Source organism: Arachis hypogaea, chromosome 18 (assembly GCF_003086295.3).
Source record: "Arachis hypogaea cultivar Tifrunner chromosome 18, arahy.Tifrunner.gnm2.J5K5, whole genome shotgun sequence".
NCBI lineage: Eukaryota > Viridiplantae > Streptophyta > Magnoliopsida > Fabales > Fabaceae > Arachis > Arachis hypogaea.
The window spans coordinates 84,897,090-84,904,352 of record NC_092053.1 but is presented as its reverse complement, the minus strand read 5'-3'; the positions used below and the strand labels follow the sequence as shown (position 1 = coordinate 84,904,352).

At 39.3% G+C, this 7,263-nt stretch overlaps 1 non-coding gene across 1 annotated transcript; it reads right to left on the bottom strand.

Moving 5' to 3' along the window:
- Positions 1–6,490: 6,490 nt before the first annotated feature.
- LOC112774876 (small nucleolar RNA R71) lies at positions 6,491–6,594 on the bottom strand. The gene has a single exon (XR_003189332.1). It is a non-coding gene; the product is annotated as a small nucleolar RNA R71 (small nucleolar RNA).
- Between the last annotated feature and the right edge of the window lie 669 nt (positions 6,595–7,263).

Here is a 7,263-nt window from a genome sequence, read left to right as displayed (position 1 = left end):
CCTTTATAACTTGAGGCCTTGGCTTTGAGTGATTGCAATACAACTAAGAGTAAGGCTAAGTGTTCAACACATGCAGGAATTTGAGCCATCCTTGATTGTTCCATCCTTGATTGTTCCATCCTTGATGCACATCCTCATTGTAGTTCCCATTTCCTACAACATAATTTGAGCCAAACTCATAGCCAAAGTGATGAGAATTCATAGTAGCAAACAAAAACAAAAGCTAACAAAAATAAGCAACAAAGTCCTAAAGCTAACAAAAACTAACAAACAAACAAAAGGCAAACATATTCACATATTCACAATAGCCAATAATGTAACACCATTGCAACTCCCCGGCAACGGCGCCATTTTAATGAGTTTGTTGATATAGAATTTCCTCAATTGAATGAATTCTCGTTGTAAAGTATAGTTATACACCAACAAAGAGTCCTCACATACAAAAATTTGAGTTGTCACATGTACAAACCCCAAATAAGAATTAACCGAAGTATTTGAACTCCGGGTCGTCTCACAAGGAAAGGGGGTTTTGGGTTGATAAGAAGGGCATTAAAATAAATGACAAGAAAAGTAAATTAAGCAAGTAATTAAAGAGGACAAGTAAATAAGAGAAAGCAAATAATAAAGAGAGACACATTCTTGGCAAGGGTTGAGATCATAGGCTTTCTATCCTAGTCATGCATAGATCAATTCATCTTATTTAGTCAACTCCAACAAACGGAAGAAGGTAACATGTCATCTTCACATAGGGAGAATGTCAAACAAGACTAATTAATCATGTCACAAATATAAACAATAATTTATCTCATTACGTCATCTCCAACATTGGAAGAAGGTATCGTATTATCTTCCATGAGAGAAAGTCTAACAAGACTAGCTAATCTCAATCCAAAAGTCCTAATCAACTTACTAATTAAATTAGCAAAAGATTAGCATCAATGGAAACAATATTAGCTAACAACTCTAGATCACCAACATGAGTTGGGTATTAATGACTCAAGATTGCCCAATTACTCTTTCCAAGCCAAGAATGCTCAAAAGCTACTCTAAAGACCAACCAAGCATCTTGTCAAACACTTGAAAGGCATAAAAGGAAAGCATAGTAAAAATGCAAGAATAATAAAACTACCAACTACCAATTGCAAGAAAAGTAAATCAATAACTCAAATCATCAATAAAAGAATATCAAACATTAAATTTCATTAAATGTAAACAAATTCAACATGAGCATTCATAAACATAAAAGTAAAATTAACAAGAGAACTAAGAAGAATAGAGTAGTAAAACAAGAAATCATAAAGGAAACAAGATGAAAAGATGAGATTAAACCTAGATCTCAGATTGAATTAAGCTAACCTAACCTAATTCTAGAGAGAAGAGGGAGCTTCTCTCTCTAGAAACTAACCTACATGATGCTAATGCTACAAACAATTGCTCCCTCCTTGCCCAGGCTTGAATTCTGCATGAAATAGAATTAGAAATGAGTTGGGTTAGGCCCAAAGTGCTTCAGAAATCGCTGGGGGCGATTTCACTTTAGTGGGCCATGGGTAGCATCAGCGCGCACGCGTACATGGCGCGTGCGCGCCCCTGAACGCGAAATAACATATGCCAAATTTTATATCATTTTGAAGCCCCGGATATTAGCTTTCCAACACAACTGAAACCGCCTCATTTGGAATTCTGTAGCTCAAGTTATGGTTAATTGAGTGTGAAGAGGTCAGGCTTGACAGCTTTACGGTTCCTTCATTTCTTCATGAGTTCTCCGACTTTGCATGCTTTTCTCTTCACTTCTTCCATCCAATACTTACCTTATGAACATGAAATCACTCAACAAACATATCAAGGCATCGAATGGAATTAAAGTGAGTTAAATTTAGCTATTTTAAAGCCTAAAAAGCATGTTTTCATATTTAAGCACAAATCAAGGGAGAATTACAAAACCATGCTATTTCATTGAATAAATGTGGAAAAAGGTGATAAAATCCCCTAAATTAAGCACAAGATGAACCACAAAATCGGGGTTTATCACTCCATCAAAATCCCATCAGGCATAATTGAGGACCTAATTGTCAAGGTTGGGCCATTTGCCTTTCCTACTGACTTTGTAGTGCTGGAAATGGAGGAGCACAAGAGTGCAACTCTCATTCTAGGAAGACCTTTCCTAGCAACTGGACGAACCCTCATTGACGTCCAAAGAGGAGAGATAACTCTGAGAGTCAATGAGGATGAGTTTAAGTTGAATGTTGTCAAAGCTATGCAGCATCCAGACACACCAAAAGACTGCCTGAGCGCAGATGTTATTAACTCCTTGGTGGAAGAGGTCAATATGATTAAGAGTCTCGAATCAGAGCTAGAGAACATTTTTAAAGATGTTCAGCCTGATCTGGAGGAACCAGAGAGAATAGAAGAACCTCTAAAAATTCCTCAGGAAGAGGATAAGCCTCCTAAACCCGAGCTCAAACCACTACCACCATCCCTGAAATATGCATTTCTGGGAGAAGGTGACACTTTTCTGGTGATCATAAGCTCTGCTTTAAATTCACAGGAAGAGAAAGCACTAATTCAGGTGCTGAGGACACATAAGACAACTCTTGGGTGGTCCATAAGTGGTCTTAAGGGCATTAGCCTAGCAAGATGCATGCACAAGATCCTATTGGAGGATGATGCTATGCCAGTGGTTCAACCATAGAGGCGGCTAAATCCAGCCATGAAGGAGGTGGTGCAGAAAGAGGTCACTAAGTTACTAGAGGCTGTGATTATTTATCCTATTTTTGATAGCCCCTGGGTGAGCCCTGTCCATGTTGTCCCCAAGAAGGGAGGCATGACAGTGGTTCATAATGAAAAGAATGAACTGGTTCCTACAAGAACAGTTACAGGGTGGCGTATGTGTATTGACTACAGAAGGCTCAATACAGCCACCAGAAAGGATCATTTTCCTTTACCATTCATAGACCAGATGCTAGAGAGACTAGTAGGTCATGAATACTACTGCTTTTTGGATGGCTATTTAGGTTTCAACCCAATTGCAGTAGATCCTCAGGACCAAGAGAAAACAGCATTCACATGTCCATCTGGAGTATTTGCCTACAGAAAGATGCCATTTGGTTTGTGTAATGCACCTGAAACCTTTCAGAGGTGCATGCTATCTACTTTCTCTGACATGGTAGAGAAATTTCTAGAAGTCTTCATGGATGACTTCTATGTATTTGGAGACTCATTCAGCTCCTGTCTTGACCATCTAGCACTTGTTCTTAAAAGGTGCCAAGAGACTAACCTGGTTTTAAACTGGAAAAAATGTCACTTTATGGTGACTAAAGGAATTGTCCTTGGGCACAAAATTTCAATCAAGGGAATAGAGGTGGATCAAGCTAAGGTAGATGTAATTGAAAAATTACCACCACCTACCAATGTGAAAGCAATCAGAAGCTTTCTGGGGCATATATGATTCTATAGGAGGTTTATAAAGGATTTTTCAAAAATTACAAGACTTCTGAGCAATTTGTGATGCCAGGGCATCTTGGCTAGTTTCACTGACCTTTTCTTTACTGTTTTTAGGGTAGTTTCATGCATTTCTTTAGGAAATAAGTTAGTTTTGGGTAGATATTCACCTACACCTTGATTCAAGCATACATTGTGCATTTTACATTATTTCATGAGGATTTTGCATGAATTTAGTGACAAATTGTATGCTGCATTACCCATGACTTGGACTAGAACTTTGATGCACTCTGTTGCTTGATTTCAGGACCAAAGGAAGCAAGGAAAGGGAGTTAACTTGCAAGGTTAATGAGAAAAGTGATTGCCAATAACACTTTCAAAGCCATCAGTGCCCACGTTAAGAGTCACGTTAACTAAGTTAACGTGCACTCTAACGTGGAGAAGGGGAGTTGAGCCAACGTTAGTGACACTTAACATTGTCACTAATGTTGGCAAACACTCATGAGTGGCCACGTTAGAGCCCACGTTAACCTAGTTAACGTGGCCTCTAACGTTAAAGGGGGAAGAGAAGCCAACGTTAGTGACATTCAATATTGTCACTAACGTTGGCCTAATGAATGATGAGCCAACGTTAGTGACACTCAACATTGTCACTAATGTTGGGATGGCTAAGAATGGCCATGTTAGAAGCCACGTTAACCTAGTTAACGTGGACTCTAACGTGAGATCTAGGGGCACATTGGAACGTTAGTGACAATGTTGAGTGTCACTAACGTTCTTGAAGTGTGGCAAAGCCACGTTAGAAGCCACGTTAACCTAGTTAACGTGGGCTTTAACGTGAAGCAAAAAGGGGCACACTGGAACGTTAGTGACAATGTTGAGTGTCACTAACGTTCTCGAAGGTTGGCAAGGCCACGTTAGAAGCCACGTTAACCTAGTTAACGTGGGCTCTAACGTGAGGCAAAGGGGTACATTGGAACGTTAGTGAAAATGTTAAGTGTCACTAACGTTCTCAAACTTATACTTTCACTAAATGTTAACACCCCTAACGCCCTGAGCTAAAGTCTCTGCCCACTTAGCACTTTCTCTCTGCAAGTAAAGCCAAGCCCAAATAAAGAAAAGAACTGCTTCAAACTCAAGATCCAATGGCCAAAGACTTGAAGAGCAAACTAGAAGCTGAGAAGAGTAGTATATATAGGAGTAGCTTTGAATTGTTAAACGAGTTCTGGAGGCTGGAAAAAGAGAATTACTCTCTGTATTTTACTTTCTCTGCAATTTCTAGTTCTATGATGTATTCTCCATCTTTATTTTCATTTTCTAGAGCTATGAACAACTAAACCCCTTTCATTGGGTTAGGGAGCTCTGTTGTAATTTGATGGATCAATACTAATTTTCATTATTCTTCTTCTATCTTTTCTCTTGATTTTACTTGAAAGCTTTCGATCTTTATCCCATTGAGTAGTTATCTTGGAAAAGAAGCTATTCAAACTTGGATCTCTTTTGAACCTTGAAAGAGGAATGAAGAGATGAAGCTAGAAATGCTTTCTCATGTTGGACCAAATTGGGTTTGGATGGGTATGTGACTATAACCCTCTCAATACTTGATTTGGAAAATGCATGTGGTATAATCAGTGACCATACTTCATCTCTTCTCATGAGCAATTGACCAAGGAATTGGCTATTGATCAAGACTTGAGAGATTGAATTGCAAGAAATTGTAATTCAATCAATTAAGATTGCCAAGGAGATCAATGAGTGCATTGATTGAGGAAGAGATGAAAATGAACTTGATCCGGAGAATTGCAACATCTCCTAAGCCCAATGAACTCCCCATCTCTGATCTTACCCATTCTCTTTAATTTCTGCCATTTACTTTTATGAGCAAATCCCCCATTCCCATTTACAATTCTGCAATTTATTTTCAGTCATTTACTTCCAGTCCTTTAATTCTAGCATTTACTTTTCTGTTATTTATATTCCTGCCATTTTATTTTCTGTAACTCTCAACCCAAATTCTGGATTCGCTCAACTAGAACATTCTTCTAATTAAAGTTGCTTGATCAATCAATCCCTGTGGGATTCGACCTCACTCTATTGTGAGTTTTTACTTGACGACAAATTCGGTACACTTGCCGAAGGGAGATTTGTTGAGAGACAAGTTTTCCCCGCATCAAGTTTATGGCGCCGTTGCCGGGGATTAATTGTGCATCAACAATGATTAAATTGGAAGATCACTAGATTGAGCATTTTTATTTTGTGAATTTCATTTTTTGTTTGAGTGATTTACTTTTTGTTTTAGTTAAACTTCTTCCCTTCCCCCTCTACTCTTTTGTTTTTCTTTGTTATTTTCAAGTCTGTTTGCTAACCCACTAACTGTTTGATATATTGCATCACCCACAACTAACAGTAATTCTGACACAAATACTTTCTGCACCTGTCTTTTCTTGCTTGCACTTGATGGTTGTATGACAGGGAGAAGAAGCGGGGCTTCAACTTCCTTTGATTCTAAACCTGAGAGGACCTTCCTTAGATTAAGGAGGGAGGCAAGAGGAAAGAAAGTGGTTGGTGCTGAGGAAGAAGAGGAATTCTTTGAAACAAACATGGAAGACAACATGGAAAACCACCATGAAAAAGAGGATCACAACCATGGGGGAGGAGGTAGAGCAAATCATGCTGGGGAGGATAGAAGAATTTTGGGCTCTTACATCAATCCAAACCCAGGCAATTGTGGAAGTAGCATCCAAAAGCCAACAATCCATGCCAACAACTTTAAACTTAAACCACAGCTCATCACCCTTGTTCAGAACAACTGTTCGTTTGGAAGAGGTGTTCAAGAAGACCCCAATCAACATTTGACCACCTTCCTGAGAATATGTGACACAGTGAAGTCTAATGGTGTTCATCTTGATACCTATAGACTGCTCTTTTTCCATTCTCACTTAGGGACAAAGCAGCCAAGTGGCTGGAATCTTTCCCAAAGGAAAGCTTGACAACTTGGGAAGACGTGGTGAACAAATTTTTAGCAAGATTTTACCCTCCTCAACGAATCAATAGGCTGAGAGCTGAGGTCCAAACTTTCAAGCAACAAGATGGTAAGACTCTATATGAAGCATGGGAGAGGTTCAAGGACTTAACAAGGAGGTGTCCACCTGACATATTCAACGAATGGGTGCAGCTGCACATTTTCTATGAAGGACTCTCTTATGAGTCAAAGAAGGCCGTAGATCATTCATCTGGAGGATCTTTGAACAAGAAGAAGACTATTGAGGAAGCCATAGATGTTATTGAAATAGTAGCAGAGAACGATTACTTCTATGCTTCCGAAAGAGGGAACACAAGAGGAGTAATGGAGCTAAACAATGTAAATGCTCTGTTGGCCCAAAACAAGCTCATTACCCAGCAGTTGGCTGACCTCACCAAGAAGATGGAGATGAACTAAGTAGCAGCAATCTCCACTTCATCAACAACCCAAGAAGAAGTCAATGAAGAAGCAGAGGGGAGTCAAGAGCAAGCCAACTACATTGGGAATTTACCAAGGAAAAACTATGATCCATACTCCAAGACCTACAACCCTGGATGGAAAAACCACCCAAACTTTGGGTGGGAAAGTGAGCAAGATCAAAACCAAGACCAGAGACGTTACAACTCCAACAACAATATAGCTCACCAGCAATTCACACAGAGGACATCTCAACACCCCCACAACAACACTTCTCCACACGCTTATCAAAACCAAAATGGCACATCTGCTCCAAATCACTCATCAATTGATGACAAGCTCTCTAAGATTGAGGCCTTACTTGAAGAAATATGCCAAGAGATTCA